We start from the raw sequence: 10,686 nt of genomic DNA on the forward strand, positions 1-10,686 counted from the left end.
AAAGAACTGAATGAACAATGAAATGGTGATGAGTTGGGATGACATTATAGTACCTATTCCATCAAAGCAAGCTTCTTTAATTGTGGCAACACCTATATGCAAAATGTTTTAGGGAGGAAAGGGAAAGGGGTGTGATTTTTTTCTACACTAGAAAAAACCTTAAAATCATATTTTAATTATATTTTGATGGGGGTAGGAAAATCTGCAGAGGGATGAGATTAATAAATAAAAAGAAAATCTTGAAGATATAAGAGGGAAATAGGATGCCACACAATATAATCAATACATATGATGATCAAGAAACTGTTTAGCTCCTGAGAAAGAACCCCAGGCTTAAGAGAAGAGTTCAGATTTGAGGAAGTTTAAAACATACGCTTTGCCTCCCTGTCTCAAGTATAAGCCAGTTAGGAGAATTAAAAAAAAAAAAAAACAGTCAGAAGGAGGTTTGAATATCCTCATTATCTGTGAGGTGCTTTGTAATTGATTCAAAAACAGGATAAATGGGTGTATCCTTTTCTTGCTAACCCCTATATTCTTTGTGTTTTTCTAGATAAGTGGAAACTAGGAACGAAATGGACAACTCTTAGAGATATTTTTATTTCTTCTTCAGTAAACTTAAGCAAAACAGCCCGTTAGATGGGACAATAATCTGTGTTTTAAACACTGAAATCCGATATACATATAAGGGGGTGAAAGAAAATTAATTTATAAAGAAATCATCAGAGAATTATTAATTCATAAAAGCGAAAACAACATTATAAGACCAACAGTGGGAAATGAGGAGTGACATTTTGATACTAACACCAGAAGAAGAAAGGAGAAGGGAAGGTGTAGGGAAGGAAAAGCCTCAGAATCAAATACCAGAAACAGGAATGGTGTTCTCAAAATGCAGGTGGGACAAAGGTGAAGACCAGTGCAGCTCACTGCCAACATGAATTACTCTGATTTGGATATTGTAATACAGGGACATAGATGAGTTTCATGTTCCACAATATACTGTATGTTCTTCTTGACATAGGTAGATGTGGGATCTTGATTCCATGATAGTTTTAAATCTTTTTATTAATATACTTTTTAATTGATAAATAAAACATTATATATTTATTGTGTATGTCATGATGTTTTGGGAAATGTGTATATTGGGAAGTGTTAAAACTAGCTAATTAACATAAATAATACCACACATTCTTATTGTGTGTGTAAAACACTTAAAATTTACTTTTAGTGACTTTCAAGAAGACTTTGTTATTAACTATAGTCACCATGTTGTACAATAGGTTTCTTGAACTTATTTCTCCCAACTGAAATTTTACATTCTTTGAACATCTCCCTAATTCTCCTTCCTATTCCAGTCCTTCTACAACCATTCTATTGTCTGCTTCTATGAGTTCATCTTTTTTAGGCCACACATATAAGTGTAGGTTGTCTCTTCACTCTATTGATTATTTATTTTTCTGTGCAGTTGCTTTTTAATTTGATATAATCTCATCTGACTAGTTTTGCTTAATTTCTTTGGGTTCTTATCTTTAAAATAACCTTGTTCATTCCAACGTCTTTAAATATTTCATCTATTTTCTTCTAGTAGCTTCCAATTTGATTTTTGTATATGGGTGAGATAAGTGTCAAATTTTATTTTTCTCCATACAGTTACATAGTTTTTCTGACACTTTTCATTGAAGAAACTATCTTTCTTTATTATGAATTTTTTGCATCTTTGTAAAAAACCAGTTGACCATAAATGCATGTATTTATTTCTGAGCTCTTTATTCTGTTTCATTTGTCTATGTGTCTATTGTTTATTTTAATTAAATATATTTTTAAAGATACCAGAAACTATATGTTTTTATGCTGATAGTGTGCTATTTTAATTGCTACAACACTGTTATTATACACTTTGAAGTCAGGTAGCATGTTGCTTGCAGCTTTATTCTTTTTGATCAGGATTGCTGTGGCTATTTGGCTTTTGTGAATTTTGGAATTAATAGTTCTATTTCTGTGAAAAATACCAATTGTAATTTTGATAGAGATGGCATTATATCGGTAGATCACCTTGGGTAGCATCGAATTTTAATAACATTAATTTTTCCAATCCACAAATACAGGACATCTTTCTAATTATTCTCTCCTAATTTATTTAATCAATTTATTTAATCAATCCTAATTTATTTAATCAATACATTATAATTTTTAATGTATACACTTTTTTAAACCTCTCTAGTTAAAATTATCCTGTTTTATTTTTCTTTGTAGCTATTGTAAATGAATTGTTTCCTTGACTTCAGTTTTGAATATTTCTCAGTGTATAGAAACACTACTTATTTTTATATGCTGATGTTTATATTGTGATTTATATGGAAAATTTAGTGCATTAATTTATTATCAACAGTCTTTTATGACGTTTTATGGAGTTTTTACAGTTTTCTAAATATAAGACCATTATTCTACAAACAGGGACAATACAACTTCTTCCTTTCCAGTTTGGGTGCTTTTTGTTTCTTTCTCTTGCCCAATTGCTCTAGCTAGGACTTTCTGTACTATGTTGATTAAAAGGGGTGATACTGAAAATTCTTGTCTTCTTAATCTTGGAGGGAAAACTTTTAGCTTTTCACCAATTAGTATAATGTTCACTGTGGGTTTGTCATATAAGGACCTTATTGTGTTGAGATACATTCATTATATACCAAATTTGTTGAATGATTATTATGAAAAAAAAATGTTGAATTTTGTATGATGTCTTGTCTATATCAAGTGAGATGATCATGTGTCTTTTGTCCTTCATTCACATTTGTGATTTGCATAGTTTGAACCATCCTTGCATCTCTGGGATAAATCCCACTTTGTCATAGTGAATGGTCCTTTTAATGTGCTCATAAATTCGGTTTTCTAGTGTTTTGTTGAGGATTTTTACAATTATATTTATCAGAAATATTGGCCTGTAATTGTAGTGACCTTGTACAGCTTTGATATCAGGATAATGTTGTTCTTATAAAAGTATGAATATGTTCCCTCTTAAATATTTTGCAAGAGTTTGAGAAGTGTTGGTATTATATCATCTTTAAATACTTGATAGAATTCAGCTGTGAGGCCATGAGGTCCTGGGCTTCTCTTAGATGAGGGACTTCTAATAGTGAGTTAATCTGCTTTTGCCTTACTTGTTTAGATTCTATTTCTTCTTGACCCAATCTTGGTAGGTTGTATGTATATGGTACTTCATTTGTTTCTTCTAGATGACCAATCTGTTGTCACACAATTGTTCATAGCAGTTTTGTGACACTTTGTATTTCTGTGCTATGATACTTTCTACAGTGAAAATTCTACAGCCCTCTGAGGGTGGTAAAGATACAATTGAGAATTAGATTCTCCAAGGAAATACTCAACTATTCTTTCATCCATTCAAAAATCATTTGGTGGGCTCCAATATAGAAGAAGCATGGTATTAGAATTGGAAATATAAAATTTCATGTCTTTGCGTATTGGTTTTCTAGCTAGCAACTCTCGAAAAGGACCATGACCAGCTATGAATGTGAAGCCTGAAACAGCTTTCCTGGGATACCAGCAATTGAGTGAGATCTCAAAATAATATAAATTGTTTTCAACAGTATTTAATTTTAATTTTAAATGTATGTGCACTTGTAAACCACGTTAAAATGTTGAATCTGATTCAGTGGGTATAAGATAGGTTCTGAGATTCTGTACTTTTTAATAGACTCCCCAGTGATTCTTACTCAGCTGGTCCATGGACCATAATTTGAGTATCAATAATACACAGTAATGTAATATAGGTGGTATTAATTGGGAAGCAAATCTGGAGCTTTATTTCTCAAATTTTCTTTTTCTAATATTACATCCTGTGTGTGTGTGTGTGTGTGTGTGTGTGTGTGTGTGTGTTCTCTGTAGCAATGGTTAACTGCTGTCTAATTGCTGTATAATTGGAAAAACTATGTGACTACACTTTGGAATATCCTATGCACAAAAATATACCATAGGTCACTGATTACTATGATCACTATATTTTTAATATAGTTGGATTTGCATACTGTTTTAACAGTTCCTTCAGGAAAAATTCTCAAGGATCTATTTCCCGTTATTATTAAGGTTTTATTTCATTACAATTGGGGAGATCATATAAACGCTTTCTTATTTTTTCCTGACAACTAAATTGTTCCACTTTTTTCAGTATTTAATTAGAATGATCTCAGTTATCATTGAAATAATAATTTGCTACTGGTATTCTGTAAAAACTAGACTAGATAAAGTTAAAGGAAAACTCTTTTATATTTGAGCTACAATTTCTAAAACTTACAAGAAGCCTGCAGGCACTTAGATGTCTAAGATTGGGCTTATTAAAAAACAAAACAAAATCAGGAACCACTATTGCCCAACCAGCCACTGATAATATTAATATCACAATCCTCATTCTTAAAATGATGATATAGTAATATGATTAATTCCCTGGCCTTTTTTGTCCTCTAAATCTGAACTAGAATTACCAACATTCACCTGCGTATTTAATTGTCTCACCTCCCTCTTTTTACAACAAGGTCAAGTATAAGAAGCCCTAGGTCAGTATATAATAATAAATCCTCTTAACTGTTGGCCTATCTTAATTTTATTCAGAGATTTCCTGGTTGCCAGGTGCCTTGGTCCTTGCATGGTACCCCCAAACACTCAGGGATTTAATTTCCTAGACCTTAAAACAAAAGTCTCTTGGATTAAATCTATAATTTATATTCTCAGATGAATATCAAAGATCAGATACCTCTTTAATAGATCATTAAATAGATCATCAAGTTAGTATCAATTCTCCTCCCCCCCCATACAGAAACTCTTTGATTTAAACTTAACCTGAGTATTGATTGGCTAATCCTCATACTCAACCAACATTTTCTATTAGAGAGTGTTTGTCATCTTTTCTTCTCTGTAACCAAAATACATAGGTGACAAAAACAACTTAGAGAGGGAAAACTTTATTTGGGCTCATGATTTCAGATCTTCAGTCCATGTTGGGAGAACTCCATTGCTCTGGGCTGGAGTTGAGGCAGAAAATCATGTCGAAAAGGCATGGCAGAAGAGAGCGGCTCAGTTCATGGCAAACAGGAAGCACAGAGAGAGAGATCAAGGTACCAGGGAAAAATTCCAAAGGCATACCCCTTGTGACCACTTCTTCCAGCCACATCCTCCCTAACTGTGGTTAAACCCCAGTACAGTAGTGCTCTCAAATTATTAGTCCATCAAATGGACTTAATATCATCCTGTCTGAATAAGAAATTCTTAATCTGTAACTGATTAGATTACAACTCTAACCATCTAATCCTTTCACCTCTGAATACCTCTGCATTGTCTCGTATATGAGCTTCCAGGGGGATATTCATATCCAAAACATAACACAGACTGATTTATCAATTTAAATTTAATCTTAATAAATACCAGTGTCTGAATTTCTCCTATTTTGGATTAAATTATTTCCCTGATTTTATATAGGCCTAGATTTCTAATGGTGTCTTTCTAATATATCTCCTTCTCATAGTTATGAAATCTATTCAATTCCTCTGCCACTCATTCCTGATTCTGCTATTGAGGTCTCTCTTCTCATTCTTTCAGAACATTTGTTAAGTACCTACTATGTCCTAGAAATTATTTTATATACACAGAGATACACAAAAGAATACCCATCTTCACAAAGTTCATTTTTCAGATGTATGATTCTATCATATGTATATATAAATCAAAATAACTTTAAACTGTATGCCATCTATATCGTATTCTTATTTCTGACATGCATTCTTAGATTTCTGCAAAATACATAGGTTTAGAAATCTTATAGATTTAAGTACCTACTTATAAAATGTAGTTTATAATCATTATTTTAATATCTTAAAATACTAGAGTTTTTTTAAATTAGAAAATATCTAATTCAATACCCCTTCTCCAAATAAAAAGACACTGAACAATGTCTGTGCACATCATCTAGTTTTGGTCAGATGTCCAGGGATTAAGAATTTCTTATTCAAACAGGATGAGCTTTCATTGTTGCTTCTCTAATGGGATCATTTCTGCTCTCAGAATCAACAAAGGAAAATATTGTCATAAAGCAACCTCCAAATATTTGAGTGCACCCTTTCTGTCTCACTTTATTTCTCTCTTAAGTTGAAGTGCTCTGATTTGTAGCAGAGGTTTGTAGATCCTCCATCACCTTGATCCCTATTCTCTGTATGCATTCTAATTTTGTTATGCTTCTGTAAAGAGGCGGAACTCTTAAGAGAATAGGATCCTTCAGACGGAGCAGCAAAGAGCACCACAAAAAACACTCAGACTGGGATAACCCACATGCAAGAGTATCAGTCTTCTGTTCATCACAAACTCACGTAAACTGAATCTCTTTTCTACATGAAGTTCAAACCAGATAGCCTTATATATTGAACTAAATTAATCAATTATCTATACATACATAATGTAAATTATATTCATCCTTGTTAATTTTTTATTATTTGTAGCCTGGTATTCTTGCAATAGTGAGGCTGAAATTTGACTCAATCAACTATGTATTAACTATCCCTCCCAACTTTTTTCCAGCCTGAAGTATGATAAGCTTGTCATAAATGACTTCACCCAAATAATTGATAACATTTTTCAACAGTCTGAAGGCAGAAGACAGAGCCTTGTGGCACTCCCAGATGGCAGCAAGCCATTAATCTTTTTTTTTATTTGTCCTCTTTGTAAGTATTTTCTTATGAAACTAACACAAGCATGCTACAAAAGTTTAAACCATACAGAAACTGATAATGTGTTTCTATTACATTCTTCCTCTTCAGAGATAACACTTTTTGATGCTTTGTCAAACAGTCATTTATCTAAATAGATGTATCCAATTATCTCTAATTAAACGTGTATAATTTGTTTTTCAAAGTGGGCTTGCTCTGTAAATATTGTTTTGCAACCTTCTTCATTTAAATTTCCATTGGTTTCTTTACTTATTTGCTGAAGCTACCTTATTCTTTTGAACTGTTGCATTATATGCCATCTTGTAGTTGTACAACAGTTTATTTAGCTGATCTCTTTTTGTTAACCTTATTTTGCTATCAATTTTTGCTATTATAAAATACACTGTAGTACATATTCACTAAATTTGTTGGTCAGTGATGAGATTATTTCTGTAAGACTTATTTCTTTAAGTGAAATTACTAAAGTAAAATATATGAACATTTTTGCATTTAATTGATGCTGCCTAATTATCCTCCAGAACATACCAAATTGCACTTCAATCAATGTCAACTATGTCCATTTGCCTACATCTTTAGCAAAAATGAGCATCATCCGTCTTTTAATTTGTATCATTATGCTATGAAAAATCCTACCTCATTTTATTTAAGTTTTATTTGTTTATTTGTTGGTTGGTGAATTTGTGTTTTAATGCTTGACAGTCATTTAAATTTATTCTATAAATTATCAGGTCTGTCTTTTCCCCTTCTATTCTTATAGGATAGGATTTTTTAAATTGACTTTAAGGGCTCGTTGAATTACCAAGATTTTATTTTGTGACACATTTTCCCAAGGCTGAATATGTCTTTCTTTATGTTTTTGTTGTTGTCATATACTTAAATTTTAATCTTTTAAAAGTCACTTCTGAACTTCATACTATGCCTGAATAAGATTTCTTAACTGTATAAGGACTAGGGGAAAATATTTTCTTCCAGTATTTTTTATGTCATTTTATATATAAATAAGTGTTTCATCTATGTTGATGTAAAGAATGTAAAAAGCCAAATTTCTTGATTCTCAAATGGCTAATCAGTTATCCACTGACATTTTTGTTATTCTACACTAATACGAGCTAAAGTCTATATCTTACAAATCTCCATACTTTCTTGGATCCATATGAAGACTTTATGTTTCATTTGACTAGAGAGTATATGTTGTTTAAAATGCAGTAATGAGTAATATGTCTTTTTATCTTCTCTCTTTATTTATCAGCACCATTAGTAGTAGTATTAATATTAGGAATGTTAAGGCAGCATAGCTCTATTGAAAGAAAAAAATTCTTTCATGTACTTGTTGATTGATTGTATGTCCTCCTCTGTGAAGTGTCTGTTCAGGTTCTTGGCCCATTTGTTGATTGGGTTATTTGTTATCTTATTGTTTAATTTTTTGAGTTCTTTGTATATTCTGGATATTAGGGCTCTATCTGAAGTGTGAGGGGTAAAAATTTGTTCCCAGGATGTAGGCTCTCTATTTACCTCTCTTATTGTTTCTCTTGCTGAGAAAAAACTTTTTAGTTTAAGTAAGTCCCATTTGTTTATTCTTGTTGTTAACTCTTGGGCTATGGGCGTCCTATTAAGGAATTTGGAGCCTGACCCTACAGTATGTAGCCAACTTTTTCTTCTATCAGACGCAGTGTCTCTGATTTGATATCTAGCTCCTTGATCCATTTTGAGTTAACTTTTGTGCATGGCGAGAGAAAGGGATTCAGTTTCATTTTGTTGCTTATGGATTTCCAATTTTCCCAGCACCATTTGTTGAAGATGCTATCCTTCCTCCATTGCATGTTTTTAGCCCCTTTATCAAATATAAGAAAGTTGTAATTTTGCGGATTGGTTTCAGAAATGCAAATCAAAACCACCCTAAGATACCATCTCACTCCAGTAAGATTGCCAGCCATTATGAAGTCAAACAACAATAAGTGTTGGCGAGGATGTGGGGAAAAGGGTACACTTGTACACTGCTGGTGGGACTGCAAATTGGTGAGGCCAATTTGTAAAGCAGTATGGAGATTCCTGGGAAAGCTGGGAATGGATCCACCATTTGACCCAGCTATCGCCCTTCTTGGACTATTCCCTGAGGATCTTAAAAGAGCATACTATAGGGATACTGCCACATCAATGATCATAGCGGCACAATTCACAATAGCTAGACTGTGGAATCAACCTAGGTGCCCTTCAATAGATGAATGGATTAAAAAATATGTGGCATCTATACACAATGGAGTATTACACAGCACTAAAAAATGACAAAATCATAGAATTTGCAGGGAAATGGATGGCATTAGAGCAGATTATGCTAAGCGAAGCTAGCCAATCCTTAAAAAACAAATGCCAAATGTCTTCTTTGATATAAAGAGAGCAACTAAGAACAGAACAGGGAGGAAGGGCATGAGGAAAAGATTAACATTAAACAAAGACGAGTGGGGGGAGAGAAAGGGAGAGAGAAGGGAAAGCATATGGAAATGGTAGGAGACCCTCAATATTACACAAAATTACATATAAGAGGTTGTGAGGGGAAAGGGGGAGGGAAACAAGGGAGAGAATTGAACAACAGCAGAGGTGGTAGAGAGGGAAGATGGGAGGGGAGGGGAGGGGTGATAGTAGGGGATAGGAAAGGTAGCAGAATACAACAGTCACTAATATGCCATTATGTAAAAATGAGAGTGTGTAACCGATGTGATTCTGCAATTTGTATTTGGGGTAAAAATGGGAGTTCATAACCTAATTGAGTCAAATGTATGAAAGATGATATATCATGAGCTTTGTAATGTTTTTAACAACCAATAAAAAAAAGTCTAAAAAAAAAAGAAAGAAAAAAATTCAAAAAAAAAAAGAAAGTAAAATATTGAAAGAAAAAATAAATAACAGTTTTGTGACCATTATTCTAGCTTCACAGACATTTGGTTCTTATTCAAATTCTTCTTTATACTGGAGTTACTACTGATGGTTCTCAAGGAACTTATAGTTAAAATACATGGCAAAGTTTACTATCTTCCCAACAGAGCAACTATACTTTAAGAGAGAGTCTTTATTAAATAACATTTAACCAGAATTTGTGAAGTGTTCACCATCAAAAATTGGAGGTTAACTCCATAAATTGGAATGCCTAGGGAATAAACATTCAAGTTTAGGGTGCCCCCAAAGTGATTAATTCTTTGAACAGAGATGATTGGCACCAATTCTGTCCCATCTTTCCCAACTATATATTCTAACTGTACAAGAAGCATGTTCTTTCTTAGCTCTCTTCTCCTTGAACTTATAGCAACATCCTTTAATTTATAAAATGAATGAAGTGAAAAAATATATATTTTTATGAAATGTACAACAAATTCTTTTTCCATGCTTGTGATTTGGCTTAATTATAATGTGTAGATATGATATGTTTTCTGTTTTCTGCATGTAAATGTTTTTTTAACATAGCAAAGAACCAAGTTTTCCTATTAAATCTGTAATGTATGAAATATCTCAATTAAATAGACAAAATCGTTGTTACTCAAGCACTCACCTGTGGACAAGAGCAATAGTTTTTCACTATCTAGGACATGAGATGTTCCTAAACCAACCTCTAATTGTTAAAAAAAAAAAAAAAAAAAAAAAGTAGTTACTGTCAGTTTTGGGTGACCACAGTATGTTTTGAACAACTTTAAAAAAGCAACACATTTTCAGGGCTCATGTCCAGAGATTCTAATATAGTACTAGTGGCTTGTGAAATTGAATCTATACTTTAAGAAAATATCTTCATATTATCTAATAATTTTTCTAAATGTTATACATACTTTCCACCTATTCCTATGGGATATGTACTATAGAGTCTTTGGCAAAATTTTAGTAACTGGGAAGATAATTTAAAATGCATTTAACTTGGTTATAGTCCAGATACATTGACTCTGAACATTTAGAAGGACCTGCAAATTTCAGTCATAATTCT

Source organism: Spermophilus citellus (assembly GCF_964194105.1).
Source record: "Spermophilus citellus genome assembly, chromosome: 4".
Taxonomy (NCBI): domain Eukaryota; kingdom Metazoa; phylum Chordata; class Mammalia; order Rodentia; family Sciuridae; genus Spermophilus; species Spermophilus citellus.